The 16,442-nt window shown below is 44.5% G+C and overlaps 1 long non-coding RNA gene across 1 annotated transcript; it reads right to left on the bottom strand.

Annotated features, from left to right (window-relative positions):
* Positions 1-483: 483 nt before the first annotated feature.
* LOC123582161 lies at positions 484-16,230 on the bottom strand. Its single transcript, XR_006704252.1, has 6 exons — positions 16,137-16,230; positions 15,812-15,814; positions 14,317-14,321; positions 12,639-12,642; positions 11,617-11,621; positions 484-498 (listed from the first exon to the last, which is right to left on the bottom strand). It is a non-coding gene; the product is annotated as an uncharacterized LOC123582161 (long non-coding RNA).
* Between the last annotated feature and the right edge of the window lie 212 nt (positions 16,231-16,442).

Here is a 16,442-nt window from a genome sequence, read left to right as displayed (position 1 = left end):
CTGGTGAAGTGGGTCATATCTCACCCGGGCCTGATTATCAACAGCTCAGAGTAGGGCTCCCTAGTGACTCCCACGTGACTCCCTAGTGAGAGGCTCAGTACCAAGCTGCCTCTCCAGGCTAATGGATAGGAAAGAGCCAATTGGACAGGGTGAGGAAGGTGGGATTCTCCGTGGAGAGAAAGAAAACTGAGTGATGGAGGTCAAGAGGCAGGAACACCGCTCCCGGGCCTACCACAGAAGGATCCACTCCTGCGAGTCCCCCAGTAAGACAGTCAGGGTCTCATCCTACTCTGGGCCTGGCCCCCTCCCTTCCCTCAGCCTGTCCTGGGTCTGCACCATGCCTTCTGCTCCTTTTCCTCCAAGGGACACCAGGAACAGGCAGGAGCCATGACAGATTGGCTGCCGCCTGGGCCAGGCCCTGCTGGTCCCAACACAAGCTTTCCTGTGCCTCTGTTGTCCATCATTCAGGGATGTCTGACATACCACCCTCTTTCCCTACTGCCATCTCTGGCTCCCCTGACCTTTCAAGACCACGGTTGCCAAAGCCCTCTTTCAGGCGCTCAGTGTCTGAGGTGATCCGTTCATTTTACTCCCCTACCATTGTGTTCTTTATATTATCGTTTACTGTTGTTATTCTTTAAAGCACTTCGCGATCCTAAAAGACCTATTGCTGAAACCCCCAAGTAGAACGAGGAAACAAATTGTATTATTCTTTAGACTCCTCATGTCTTCAAGCTGAATGACTCCTCAGATGTCATTTCCCAGAGGAGGGAACTGAACCCAGAGAACTGGCTGGCTTTCTAAGGGCCCCACAGTGTGTTCATAGCAACTCAGGATCTGTGATGGGAAATTGTCAGAAATAATTTCTGTTAAACAATTTTCATAAAATACTTAGCACTGCTCCTGCCCCTGACTTCTCTGTGGGATCAGGCGTCATGGAGCAGTCACCAAAGCATTCACCCTTGGCAGAACGACAGAGCTAGGTTTGGGCTCCACCTCTTTATTGACTATAGGCAGGCCCACCACCAACATCTGCAGGACCCAGGGAAGGGCCCAGATGAAGGCCCCAGGCCATATACCTCAGTACTGAAGAGTTATAAAATATACATATAGCAAACTGTTAAAAATAGGATTTTTTTTTCCCTCCAACCTTGACAAATAGACCCTCATAGTGACCTGGAAGACCATCTTTGATTGAGAATTCCCAGACTACTTGGAATTCTGCTCTGACATGATGGAATGAGAAGACCCAGCCTCGAGCTCCTACCCTCTCTGTCGCCTGACCCTCCCTTCTCTTCCCACCCTCTCCCGCTCAGCGCTGTCGTGCATCATGAGAAGCCTCACGTGTATGTGTGCAGACAACTAGCTCACACGGCCCTTTCAGCATCGCCTCCTTGGTCACCCTGGGGCCTGGGATTACACATCAACATCCCAGCACCCACTCAGGAGAATGAACCCAGGAAAGAGGCCTCTGTGGGCCTTGAAAGAAGGCGGGGCTATCTGGACAGAGAATTCCAGGGCTCCAGGTACCTGGAGCATCGTCCACTGTTGGGGGGGAGGCACACATCTGTTGCCCCTGGAACTTTTTACTTCATGGAGAGCGGTATGGCCAGAGTATGACCAAAGCAAAGCCTTCTAGAGCATGAGGCCCGCAGCGGGGGCCCCACTTGCCTAGGGGAAGGGGGACTGGCCATGTGATTTTAGGCAAGCATTTATTCCTTTGCCCATAAAAATAGGGATACTATTAACCTACCTTGCAGAGTGGCTTTGAGGATCAAGTGAAACACTTTATATAAAAAACTTAGCACAGAGTAGGTGTTTAGTTTCCTCTTCCTTTCTACCACCACCCCCCCTCCCCGCACCCCCATCCTCACCCCCTTTCTTTTCTCTGTAAGGCCCAACAGGACTGGGCTCGGCACAGCTGACCGCAGCCGCCCTGGGAAGGGCTCACTGTCCCCCTTTCCTGCAGGAGAGCTGTGACAGGCCACTCTGAGTTCTTTGTCCATTTAAAAAGCAGTCTTGGGTTTTTCTGATGTTAAGTAAGGGGAGATACTGCGGTTCACAGAGTGGGTTAGAAACCTCATATTACTCTCTGGCTTGCTAATGAGAAGCTTGAAAAAGTCCTTTGGGTCCTGACCAAAAACTCTTGGCTTTTCCTTGGCAGAAACTTGATTTCCTGTGAGATGTCAGAACTTGCCACTGAGCATAACTCACAGAGGTTTACATTTCGTTCTATCTGGCTTGGAAATGGATGAGAGACGCTTCCTTTGTGTTGCCCTCCTCAGAAATGCACACATCTGTGTAACTTGCTCTCTGTCGGCTCAGGCCTGAGGGTGTGTTGAGGGATTCAAGACACTGTCAAGTTCAGATTTCTTTTGAAGACTTGCCTTTCTCCAAAAAATCCCTTTCAGGAAAAGCCTTGGCATCTCATCTTTGTTCCCTGTGACTTAAGCCTGCCTTTGTGAATGTTGTTGCTGCATAGACAGAGAAGTTTGGCCTTATTCCTAAAAGCTGGAGCCTGGGCCAGGGGGTCAAGCCCCCACTGTCTTGTGTCCCTACCACCAGCCCACATCTTACCTGGAGTTTCTGAGGTCGGGTCTCTTCGAGAGATCCACTGTCTTTGGTGTTAATGAAATTTTCCAAATCTTCTCCTATGCATCTGGTTATTGAAGAATGAAGTTCAACCTTCAGTCACTCAAATTCGTCCGCTCTTCCGTTTTACATTGTTAGGGATCAGGAGGAGAGAGCCAGGATTTCTCTGTTTTGGGAGAAGTGGCCAGAAAATTAATAAAACACTTATGTTGCGTCCCTTACGTGAAATGTTTTCTGTGGGTTAGATTAGTGCACGTTTCCGCCCCCCCCCCCCGAACATTTACCCAGTCTGTATTTGTTTTCCCATATCAAAATGTACTTTCCTTGGAGCTGTACATGACATAACCAATTTATGATCATTTCTATCTTGATTCCATTCATTTGGCAAATATTTATTGGGCACATCCTATGAGGAAGGCACTGTGTTAGGTACTGTGACTGATAGAAAGATTTATGAGCCGTGATCTCTGCTCTCCACTTTAAAACCCGTCTTGGCTTAGTTATTCTTTCTCTTGAGCTGTTTTGTCTTTCCCATGTGTGTCTGAAGTCAGTGATTCTTTCCTGAGAGCAGAACTGTGTCTATGCAGTTCTTCGTACATTTGAATAAGAAAGAATTCACGTAGCAGGTACTCTGTACCCAGCCCCAAGCCCCCAGCACCATAGAGATACAAAGCAGATGAAGTCATGAGCCACTCTTCAATGATGTAGCTGCAAAGACAATTATACAGCAATAGAAGGCAAATGCCCAGATACAAACAAATACAAAATTTTGTAGTCAGGTGATTTTTTACATTTTGATCACCCAAATTCAAATACGACAATTAGATTATCTACTAATCCTTTTTCTTTTAAGTTTATTTGTTTTGAGAGAGTGCACACAAGCAGGGGAGGGGCAGAAAAGAGAGGGAGAGAGAGAGAATCCCAAGCACGTGCTGACAGCATGGAGCCTAATGCAGGGCTCGATCCCACAAACTGTGAGATCATGGCCTGAGCTAAAATCAAGAGTCACTTGCTCAATCGACTGACCCAAGCAGGGACCCCTCCACTAATGCTTAGCATACACATATCCTAAAACTCAGCGATTCTAGTCCTAAATATGTATCCAGTCGAGCTGTGTACTTGTATTCATCAAAAGACACCTAAAAGAATTTCATGACAGCGTTCTTTACAAAAGCTTTGCACTAGAAACTACTCCAGGGTCCTTGGCATCTGGTAGAAGAAATAAATAAATGGTTGTCTGATGAAATAATGGGATACGATACAGCTCTGGGGATGAAGAGTCTACCTGAATATGCATGCAATAATATAGATGAAACTCACAAAAATAATGTTTAACTACAACAACCAAAAGCAAAAGAAAAATTATTTTTCCATTTCTAGAAAGTATAAAAACAGGCAAAGGTATTCCATGCTTTGGGAAGTCAGGATAGTAGCTACTTTGAGGGGATAGTGATTGGAAGGGGACAGGAGTGGACTTCCGGGGCTGGGAAGGCTCTCTTTCTTGATCTGGGCTCTAGTTATGTTGGTGTGGTCAGTGTCTGATCCTTTGTTTACTTCCCTGCCTATATATTATACTTCATTGAAAAGTTTTAAAGATCCATCAACTTAAAAAGAGCTAGAAATCTGAATTGAGGTCAAGAAACCTGAGTCTTAGACCTGATTCCGATTATCATTATTTGCTCATATCCTTGAGCAAATCATTCTCTGCATGCCTTGGATTTTTCGTCAGTGAAAGGGAGAGAATCCTTTCTCCCAATGTTCCCAGCTAGATGCTTTATTACATGTGGAGAGACCTAGCATCCCAGGAGGCAGATGTGGGTTTCTTTGTGCTCTTTCACTGTATATTTAGAAGCTTGATTTACATGGATTTCATGCAGTCTAGCCTTGTCAACGTAGACTCTAACTTGGTCTTTGAATCATGCCTTCCTTTCACTGTGTTTATTCCCTCCAGCTCCTCAGTCTCACATCTGAATGTCTCACCTAATGACATTATGGTACGTGGCCTCAAAAATATCAACTGTAATATGGCATCTGCTGGGAATACGGAAGCTGGTTTGGTTCTGTTCCGGGATAATACACATGAAGGCTGAAGGCGGAGCCTGTAAGAGGGGATTCTACAAAGAACCCTTTTGCTTCTCTTCAGTTCAGTTCTGAATCTTAGAAATTGTCGCTGTTCAAGGCGGGCTTTGGCCTCTTCCTATGTCCCCTGGCCCCGCAGAGCTGCCCGACCAGGGGGTGGTACCCACGTCCTGCCCAGGTCCCTTCCCAGGAGTTCTCCTCATGGGTTGTCCTCACCTCTCTGTTCCCCACCCCATCTGTCCTTCTCTAACAGTACCAACAGAAAGCACATGGTGCCTCCTCACTTACCATGTCCTCCTCCAAGTAGAATCACACTACCTCACAGGTGCTGTGAGAACTTCACAACAGAACGGCTCCATTTCTCTCCCCCCACCCCAGTCTTGGTGCTGTTGTTACGCACATACGTCTACATATTTTATAAACTCCACGTTGCATTGCAATGATTTTCACTCAGTCCAATGTCTTTTAAAGAGAGTTAAATAATGTTAAAATCTTACTGTTTAGCCATGGAGTTAAAGTTCCTGGAACTGTCTGTTCCTTTGCTTAGGTCCATCTTTCCAGCTTGTGCCCTGTTCCTTCTACCCAAAGAACTTCCTTTGACATTGTTTATAATGCACTTCTGCTGGTGATGGATTCTTTCAGCGTTTGTACATCTGAAAAGGTTTTCATGTCACCTTCAGTTTTGGAAAATATTTTTGCTAGTTATAGAATTCTAGGTTGACAGGTTTGGCTCCCCCCTCCCAACCCCCCGCCCCTCAACCCTTAAAAGACATTGTTCCACTCTCTTCTCACATTGTTTCCAAAGAAAAATAACTGCTGTCATTCTTATCCTTGTTCCTCTGTCCATGACTTGTTTTGTTCCGCTGGTTGCCTTTAAGAGCTTCTCGCTATCCCTGATTTTGAGCGAAGTGATTACGGTGTTATTTGGCATAGCTTTCTCCATGTTTCTCATGCCCGTGGTTTGTTGAGATTCTCGGACATGTGGTTTTACAGTTTTTATCAAATTTGGCACATTTTGGCCCATTATTTCTTCAAGCAATCTTTTCTGTTTCCCAGATTCCTCCCATTCTCCTTCAGAGACTTCTATTACACATATAATTAGGCTGTTTTAAATTATGTCATGGCTCACCAATGCTCTGCCCATTTTCTCCTGGTCTTTTCTCTCTCTGTCTAGTCTCTATCGGTTCATTTTGGGTAGTTCCTACTGCTGCCTTCAAGTTCACTAGCCCACCTTCCACAATGTCTAGTTAATCCAACCTTGGACATGGCAGTTTTCATCTCTAGAAGTTTGATTTGCCTCTTTTTTTTCAATATATCTTCCACCTTAGCACTTGACATGTTCCTCTAGCTTCTTGAACATCTGGAAAACCGTTATCATAACTGTTAATGTCCTTCTCTGCTGACTCTACCTTCAGTGTCAGCTCTGGGGCAGTCTCGACCGGTCAACGTACCTCCTCCGTGTGGTTCTTCTTTTCCTACTTCTTTGCATGCCCAACAACTTTTTGTTTGCTGCCAGACATTGTTGGGCACTGGACCTTCCTGTATTCCTATAAATATTCTCAAGCTTCATCCTGGGACACAGTTGAATTAGTTGGCAACAACATGGTGCTTTTAGGTCTTTTATGATTTGTTAGGTGACGGGGGAGCAGTAGTCCACCTAGAATTAGCTCTTCCCCACTACTGAGGCAGAACTTTCCTGTGTATTTTGCCCAGTACCTTGTGAATTTTGAGCTTTTTCAGTCTGGCTTATGGGAATAGGCACTATTTTCAGCTCTGTGTGACCTCTGAGAATTGTTCCTCCTAATCCTTCAGGGTGGTTCTTTTTCCAGCCATGACTAGTTTGTTTGTATGAATGCACAGTTCACTACTTAGAAGACTGCTCTATAGATCTCTAGAATTTCTCTCTGGGCAGCTTGCTCCTGTCTGGTACTCGGCCCTGTGGAATCTAGTCACCTTGGCCTCTCTGAAGTTCCTGCTCCATATTTTTTTTTCAATTTTTTAAATGTTTATTTATATTTTGAGAGAGAGAGTGCGAGGGAGAGAGGGGCAGAGAGAGATGGAGACCGAATCTGAAGGAGGCTTCAGGCTTTGAGCTGTCAGCACAAAGCCTGATGCGGGGCTTGAACTCACAAACCGCGAGATCATGACCTGAGCCAAAGTCGGACACCTAACCAACTGAGCCACCCAGATGCCCCCTTGCTCCACCTTTTCAACTCAGAGAGACCACCAGGGCTCCTCCTGGGTGCCCTCTCCCTGTGCACCTGGAAACTCCATGTAGCAAGCTGGGTAATTATAGGGCTCACCTCCACAGTGGTTTCCCAGCTCTTAGAGAACACTGACCTTCAGTGCCTATTGTCCAACGTCTTGAAAACCATTATTTCATGTATTCACCCACTTTTTTAGCTATTTCAAGTTGGTGGGTACAGTGAGTCCCTGCGACTCCATTTTGGCCAGGACAGAAAGCATGTATAAACCTGAATGTGTTTATGACTTCAAGTATTTTCCCCATAATCTGATAGTGTTCGCAAGGCGAGTGTATTCTAAACCTTTATTTTGACATAATGTAAGAGTTGCAAATATAGTGCAGAGAATTCTGGCACACGCTTCACCCAGTTTCCTCGAATGTATTTTTTATTTGTACTTCTTTTCAGTGTACAAGCAATGAATGCTAATGGTAAAAAAAAAATGTTATAGTTGATACTTGAGAATATAAATAATGTAATAATCACATCATGTATTTTCTTGTCGTGTTAATATGGATCAGGGAAGAGGGGACACTGTTTTCCTTCTTGTCATATTCCTACCACAGCAAATGGAGGAGGGAGCTTCTCTGCCTCCTTGGAGAGTGTTGGAGGGACCACAGCCTTCTGGGTTTTTCTCTCTATACTCACCTACTCGCATGAGCAGAAACAGCTCTTTGGGTGAGGCCCAACATTGGGCCACATTTTGCTAGTGGGCAGGGCTTAAAGTGTTAAAAGTTCAGCTCTTATGAGGTGGGCTCACTGGACTCTTCTTAGCTTCTTGTCTCTGGTTGGTGACCCCCCCCCCCCCCGGCAAGGCCCAGCACCTGCTTCTTTTACGCTCTCCCTTCGACCATAATTAGGCAGATGAGACAGACCAATAGTCTAGGAAGGAAGCTGGCTTGGGGTCTGGATACAGAGTCAGTTCTGTGGGTCCAGCTCTCCCCATAGTCAAGCACTCAGGTCTTTATCCAGGGGAAGGAGGCTCTACCCTGGATTCACTTCCAAGACCTGTTCTCCCAGCCAGTTGACCAAGACAGTCCTGCACTCAGGGCTGTTGGTGTTTGCCTACGTAGTAATAAAGCTAATATTTCAATTCCATTTGCCTAGTGATTTTCCATTGGCCAGTATCCTAGGGAAAGAGAGCCAAGTGTATGATGGGTGTACCCAACCTCACATCCAAACCTCCAGAAATATAATTTACATAATTATTTTTTTAACTTTCTCTTTTTTTTAATTAATTTATTTTTTTTATTTTAGAGAGAAGATGTTAGCCAGGGAGAGGGGCAAAGGGAGAGAGAGAGAGAGAGAGAGAGAGAGAGAATCTCAATCATAGCGTGGAGCCCTAAGCGGGGCTCCATACCAGGACCCTGGGATCATGAGCTGAGCCAAAATCAAGAGTCTGAGCCACCCAGGGGCCCTTATGTCATCATTTCTTAAAGTTTATTTGTTTACTTTGAGAGAGACAGATATGGCACAAGTAGGGGAGGGGCAGAGAGAGGGAAAGAGAGAGAATCCCAAGCAGGCTCCAGGCTGCCAGTGCAGAGTGAGATGCAGGGCTCAAACTGATCTGAAACCAAGAGTCAGATGCTTAACCGACTGAGCCACCCAGGGGCCCCACGCCATCATTTTTAATAGCAATACAAAACTACTTTGAATAGTTATATCTATGATAATTTGTTCACTTCTCTCTCGTACATTTAGTGTGTTTTCATTTTCTCATTATTATAAACACTATCATGATAATAATCACTTTTATGCATATATGTTTTCATAGTTGTTTAATTATTTTCTTACACCTGCCGTTCACATAAGCTTCTACCAACTGAGTAGCGATACCTAGAGCTAATCTTGAAATCTCACAGATAGATTTCCCTTAGGCCTGAGCAAATAATCCAAAGAGTCTACTCAGTTATGTTTTTATACAAAGATCATTTTTAAATGTCAGAATAGCAGAGAAGGAACAATTAAAAATAACTTTTTACTCTATAATATAAAAAAAAACACAATTTTAAGTGAGGCTTCAACATACAACTTATGGAAAATTAAAAGAAATACAAAATCATTGGCTCCATCCGATAAGTTTCTTGTTTAACCTTTGATTATTTCTCCTTCACTGCAATATCTAATATCCGTCATTACTCAAACTCAAATATAATCCAAACTCTTATTATTGTAAAAATAATCTTCCCAGAGACATTCCTGTTTTTAAGGTTTGGAAATTGGGGGTTTGAGGCAAGGCTGACAACCAGATTTCTTTCATATGGTGTTCTTTTTGCTGTTTTGTTTCTCTGTAATGGATTTGCCTCCCTCACCGTCCACTCGGCACTTACCTAAGATGGGCTTCCCTGGCCCGTACAGACTTCAAGTCTCTGCCATACCTCTGCTTGGAGCAGATAGAAAGAAAATGGCAGCCAGGCCACTTCCCATCCCCAGGGCGTAGCACAGCACCTGACACAGGACAGACACTTGCAAACACTTGTCCAGGTTCTTACGGTGAACACTGTGCACCCAGCCACAGGCTGGGACCTCAAGAATGTGCTCTTCCAGGAAAGACTGTTCTCTGTCGACCGGTTCCTGAGCATTACCCTGGCTCTGTTCCCATGAGGAACCTGGTCATGAGTTCTGAGGCCACACGGCAGGCACGGTGCAAAACTGTCTTTTGACGTGCATTTTGGTTTGAACGAGAGAGAGACATAAGACCCTATTTTAGGGTAGGGCTTCTATGGGGCGGGGGGGAAACCCAAGCTGACAGCTTTGAGGCATGGAAAATGACAGATTCCCATGATGGGGGCTATTTCTTGAGAGCTGAGGGACACAGGGATCCTTCCATGCTGTTCACCCTACAGGCCAAGAATCGCTGCTGGTGTGGCCTGTGTGTGGAGCAGGGAAGGAGCCCCAGAGCTGATCTCCCCCTCGAGAACCAGGAGTCCATGATCCACACCAGAGCAATGTGGGAAAGAACATAGAAAGGTCAGTAATGCAGAGAGATCATGGGAAAAGAGGTCACGTAGGCCACGAACCTGGGACCATGTTCCCAATAAGGGGAATTGCTTTCATTGCTAAGATGATAAGACCTGCTTTTCTAGGCTAACTAATCTCTCCACGTCTTCCACTGTCTTCCTCTGCCCTCTCAAATGCTCCTTCCCACTGTAAGCTTTCTCCCCAGGTGATCCCTGTGACATTCCCACAAGGACCACAACATGACCAATGCCAAACCCATCTCAGGCCTGCTCCTCAGCCTGCGACCTCCGTGTCCTTGACTCACCCTTACCAGAATCGCGTGGTTCTCTCTGGCTCTCTTTTTCCATCACCGGAATGACACCAAGGTGTCAGCTCTGTCCCTAACATGCTTCTCAGACCGGCTCTTCCCTTCATCCTACCGCCTCCACCTTGGCACAGACTCATCCCGTCTCTCCAGACAATTGCATTCTTTTCCCACCTGGCCTCCCTGACTGCAGTCCCGCTCTTTCACTGCACAGGACAATGGCACCATGATTACCTATAAAATGCGGGGTCTCACAGTACCCCGCTGGCTTCCAAATCTGCTGTGGCTAACGTCCAAAATCTTCAGCAGGCGTTCACAATGTACTCCCCAGCGTAGGGCTCACTATTGTAGTATGAATATCCTGCGTTACAGTGTTCCCGCGTTGGTTACCGCTTGTTCAACATTCTGTATCTAGTATTTCTTTTATTTTTTTTTTATCAGCCCCATAGGATTTCAATCTTCTCAGTTTTAAAGGTTGTTTTCTCTCTTCACAATAGATAAAGAAGGTCCTTCAATTGTAGAGTTTCAGATCTGTCTTGCCGTCGCTCTGTTCTCTGCTCTCATGCTTAATTAATATTTCTGCCACCATTTCTCGAAGCTCCTGTCATAGTTTATTTTTATACTTCTTAGCACGTTCAAATCCATAATTAAACAAATAAGAGTCCTGATCACCGGACGTTTTGTATTCTTTGCCATGAGTGATCAAGGTAAAACGTGTGCTCTGAGAAAAAGGACACGCTGTCTCATGTAGTCATATCACAGCATGGAGCCCATTGTGTTTCAATGATGAGTGGCTCAGCCTGTCTCCTGTCACCCAGGTACAGTCTGGGCATTAGAGGGAGCCCCGTAAATGCTGTGGGGCCCTGGAGAGGGGCAGTGTAAACATATATATTTACACATATAGCCAAGCTTGCTGTCTCTAACACAGTACTAAGACACAGCTCTTCCAAAAGAATAATTGCTCTTCCTGACATAACTTCAAAAGTTGGGGGTCTTTCCCCAAACGTCTGTGTCTTTTTTTCTAGCCCAGGCATCCAAGAATTTATGTTGTAAGCATTTACATCCCCCCACCTTCTCTAGCACTTGCCGTGACAGATCAGGTGGTATGGTCAGGTGCTTCCTTTCCTTGATCCTGAAACTACATCTTTCCAAACTCAAGGAGACTCCTCTAGAACAGAGTGATATCTTGAGACTACCACTTCTACCGTATCTGCTTCTTCCTGAACAACACCTGCATCAACCTTGTCTAAGACAGTGACATGACTTTCCCCTGCTGGACGCTGACCCTGGTATCAGGGTCGGGGCCTGCCTACTGTTGGCCCTCGGTGCCTGCTTGTTGAGTGAATAACTGAACACTAAGTGACGATCCCTGTGACTTGATGTAGACCGTTTCATGTGGGAACCCCAACTTCCTTGGGCTTTTCCTCATGACTCAACCACGACTGGGGTTAACTTGACTCAGAATGAGTCAATGACCTGATTCCAAGCCTGTGGAGGCAGGAAGGCGGAAATGGAGACTTTCTGCCTGAACCACTAGGCCACAATTTGCCTGTGCAACAAAAGACCGTCTGACCTTTCTCCTCCTCATTTCTGTGTCCCCTGGAGCCCATGGAGGAGAGACAAGCTGGTGTCATCTACCAGGCAGCTGGACTCAGTAATTTGATGTTGGGCCACAAGCAGGGAACCATAAACTGTACCCCAAACCCTGGGGCGGTTGTCATTGTTTGAAGTTTCTAGAGGTGCCTCTCTAGACAAGAGCTGGCTCCATGCAGGAACATTTCCCTGGCGGTTCCTGCCAAAGACCATCCCACCAAAGATCGGTACGTTGAAAGCTCTAGAGAGTGGAGCTGCTTAGTCATGAGGCTGCCGACCAGCCGAGCTTGTAACTTTCAACTACAAGTTGTCTAATAGAACACAGGCGGTGAGACGAGGCCTAGCAGAGTCAACTGGATGTGTCCTCTGCCTCTGCTCCGTCTTCTGCTTTGCGCTAGTCACAGAGTCTGCATGCAGGTAAGGCTGCTGCTTGAGTCCTGCCCTGTCACTCCTGGGCAAAATGTCAAGCGAGGCTGTAAAACCAGATGCTGTTTCATAAGCCCGAGCTTAGTTTTCAATAACAGCAAGTTAATGGTTGAGCAACCACCAAGTGCTCGGCAAGGCTGCAAGGATACATTAGACGGGACTCCTGCTCTCACGTAACTTGGATTTGAAGGTAACCTGGTGATAAACACTCTGACGGAAGACGTGTGGAATGGTATATGCTCTACCCTTTTTCCTCTTTCATAGGGTCATATTCGTATAGAAAAGTCCATCTACCATACGAACTAACAAATAATTACAGAGTAGGTGCTGATAGAACCATGACCCACGTCTAGATTGAGAATATTTGCTAATAGCCCGGATGCCGTCTGTCTGCTTCTCCCTGATCAAAAGCACATCCCACCCCCCGCCCCCATGGGAACCGCTCTCCTGCCTTTTGAACAATCGTTTTCTTGCTTTGCTTTGCTTTTACCTCCTATGTATGCATCACTGAAGAGTGTAGCTCGATTTGTTCTGGGTCTGGAGCCCTCCTCTGTATATTCCTTAGTGTCTGGCTTCTTTCAGGCAAGCTATTTGTGAGATTCATTCATTCTGTTTTGCAGACTTAGCGTTTGTTCATTTTTAATTGCTAGAGAGTATTCGATCATATGAATATACTGTGGTGTATCTCTTCAGCTACTGATGCACATTTGTGTCATTTCCTACTCTTGCTTACCTGCACGCTGTGGGGTCACGTGACAGGCATGTGTTCAGCTTTAGTGGCTCCTTCCAAACACTGTTCCACAGTGGATGTCCCAACTTTGTGCCTTCATCCTCAGTGTATGCGAGCTCCTGTTGTTCTACATCCTTACTCACACTTGATACTGTCTCCTTTTCTAGTTTTTGCCATATTTTTGGCTGTAAAATGATATTTCATCGGGATTTTATCTAACACATCCCTGATTACTAAATAGACGGAGAGATTTTTTTTCATATACTTTTGGACTGTTTGTGTTGCTTTTCCAATAATGTTTGTTATATATTGGCCCATTTTTCTATTGAGTTGTATTTCTTTTTCTGGGTGATTCATAGTTATTTTTGTATTCTGGGTACGAATCGTTTAATGATGATTGTATGTGTGGCACATGTCTTTTCTTCATTTTTATTTTCTGTATAGCATCATTTCATGAAGAAATTCCTAACTCTACAATGTAATCTTATTCATTAACCTATATTTATGGTTTCTGCCTCTCAGTCTTGGCTAAAGGAACTCTTTTCCACCTCGAGGTCGTAAACATTTTATACTGTCTTCTAAACATTTTATAACTTTTCCTTTCACTTTTTTATTACTTTTAATTTTGAAATAATTGTAGACTCACAGGAATTTGCAAAAACAGTGCATGGTGGCACCCTGGTGGCTCAGTTGGTTGAGCATCCGACTGTTGGTTTCAGCTGGGGTCATGATCCCAGAGTCATAGCATTGAGCCCCATATCAGGCTCCACACTGAGCATAGAGTCTGCTTGAGATTCTCTCTCTCCCCCTCTGCCCCTCTTCCCCCCCCTCTCTTTCTTTGTAAAATAAAAAATTAAAATTAAAAAAATACTGGGGCTCCTGAGTGGCTCAGTGGGTTAAGCCTCCAACTTCAGCTCAGGTCATGATCTCATGGCTCGTGAGTTCGAGCCCCGCGTCGGGCTCTGTGCTGACAGCTCAGAGCCTGGCGTCTGCTTCAGATTCTGTCTGTCTCTCTCTCTCTCCCTGCCCCTCCCTCACTCGCACTCTGTCTCTCTGTCTAAAATAAACACTAAAAAAATATTTTTAATAAAAAAAAAATAGTACATAGAGGTCTGTGATCCCTTTCCTCAGCATTCCCCAATGGTGCTATCTTATCAAACTATAGTACAATATAATAACCTAGAAACTGACACTGATAAATACCATTAACTGTACTACATCCTATTTAAGTCTTCACTAGATTTTACAGGCACTTGTGTGTGTGTGTAGTTCTTATTCAATTTGATCACATGTATAGATCTGTCTTTCATTATTTAGTGCTTAATCCACATGGAATCCAAAATGGAATTCCTTTTGCACAGAGTGTGAGGTAGGGATTCTGTCCACACCTTCCCTCCCCATGGATAACCAATTGTCCTAACATCATTTATTGAATTGCCCATCCAAGTTTCCACGTATGTTTAAGTCTGTTTCTTATCTCTCTCTTCTACTCCATTGGTCTATTTATCCCTGCTCCTGCCCTCTGTCTTAATTACTTTATATTAATAATGCCCTGCTCTATGGCAGTATGATTCCCAAAACTTTATTCTTCTTCAAGAGTGTCTTAGCTACTCTTGAGCTTTTTCTCTTCAGTATAAATCTGGAATAGGTTTTGCAAGTTTTACAAATGATCTTGTTAGGACTTTTAGTGGCACTGCATTGCGGAGAATTGACATGTTTACAATAGTGAATCTCCCTACCAAAGAACATGATGTAGCTCTTAATTTATCTAAGTTTTCTTTCACGTCTCTTAGGAAATTATTGCAATTTTCTCCATAAAAAGCCTGCACATATTTGGTTAGATTTACTCCTAAGTAAACCTTTACTCTGTACCTTTCATTTCTCTTGTCAATCTTATCATTTTAATTACATTTTCAATCTGATTGTTGGTGGTGGGTTGAAATATAATTAGATTTTGTGTATTGATTTTTTATCTGTTAATGTTGCTAAAAATCGTATTAATGCTAATAATTTATTTATAAATTCTTTGAGGTTTTCAGAGAAGATAATCATGCAATCTGCAAATAAGGGTGGTTTTACTTCCTCCTTTCTGATCCTTCTTTCTTTTATTTTTTCTGGTTGTTTTACAATTGGCCTGAACAAAATTAACGTTTATTTATTTTTGAGACAGAGAGAGACAGGCATGAGCAGGGGAGGGTCAGAGAGAGAGGGAGACACAGAATCCGAAACAGGCTCCAGGCTCTGAGCCGTCAGCCCAGAACCCGATGCGGGGCTCGAACTCAGGGATCGCGAGATCGTGACCTGAGCCAAAGTCGGATGCCCAACCGACGGAGCCACCCAGGCGCCCCTGGCCTGAACAAAATTAAAGAGAAGTAGCGATGGGACACATCCTTGCTTGAATTTGCTTCTAAAGAGCCAACATCTGACATTTCACCATTAAGTATACTGTTTGCCGTGAGCTTTTGTAGTTGCCTTGGGTCAGGTTAATAAATTTCTTTCCTGGGGTGCCTGGGTGGCTCAGTCAGTTAAGCGTTTGCCTTCAGCTCAGGTCACGGTTTGTGAGCTCAAGCCCCACATCAGTCTCTGAGCTCTCTGCTGTCAGCGCAGAGCCCACTTTGGATCCTCTATCTCCCTTTCTCTCTGCCCCTCCCCTGCATGCTCTCATTCTCTGTCTCTCTCTCTCTCTCTCTCTCTCTTGATCTCAAAAATAAATAAGTAAACTTAAAAAATAAAACATAAATTTCTTTCCCTTCCTGGTTTATTTGCTTATCATTTCTTTCAGCATCCTCCACCTTCTCACATATTTTTTCTTCTTGATAATGTATGTCTTCAGGGTGCCTGGGTGGCTCAGTTGGTTGAGCGTTCGACTTTGGCTCAGATCACGATCTCACAGTTAGTTCATGGGTTCGAGCCCCACATCGGGCTCTGTGCTGACAGCTCAGAGCCTGGAGCCTGCTTCGGATTCTGTGTCTCCCTCTCTCTGCCCCTCCCCCACTCATGCTCTGTCTCTCTTTGTCTCTCAAAAAAAAAAATAAACATTAAAAAATTAATATATATGTATATATGTCTTCTAAAAACCCCTCTAATAAAAAAAAATCTGTTGCTCATCACCTCTCCTAGTTTTTGTTTATCTGAAAACATTTTTAATTTGACTTTTGCTCTTGTTCTGAAAAGAAAGTTCAGTGCATAAAAGTCTATGTCTTTTAACCTTTATTTTTTATAGTGGGATATATTTTAATAGCAAACTTACAGGAACAGCACAGAAGACAGACAACATTAGAAACATGTGCTTGCGTGTAAGATACCTCACAAAGTATAGTGAATGGATGGAATCTACTGTATGATAAAAATGCTACAAATACCATTTAGTAGCTATCCATAAGAAATTTACTTGTGTTTGAAATAAATCCAGGGGCACCTGGGTGGCTGTCGGCTAAGCGTCCAACTTCAGCTCAGGTCATGATCCCGTGGTTCATGGGTTCCAGCCCCACATCGGGCTCTGGGCTGACAGCTC

This window comes from Leopardus geoffroyi, chromosome B3 (genome assembly GCF_018350155.1).
Source record: "Leopardus geoffroyi isolate Oge1 chromosome B3, O.geoffroyi_Oge1_pat1.0, whole genome shotgun sequence".
NCBI classification, from domain to species: domain Eukaryota; kingdom Metazoa; phylum Chordata; class Mammalia; order Carnivora; family Felidae; genus Leopardus; species Leopardus geoffroyi.
Note: the sequence above shows the minus strand (reverse complement) of the source record. Positions and strands in the feature narration are given on the sequence as shown.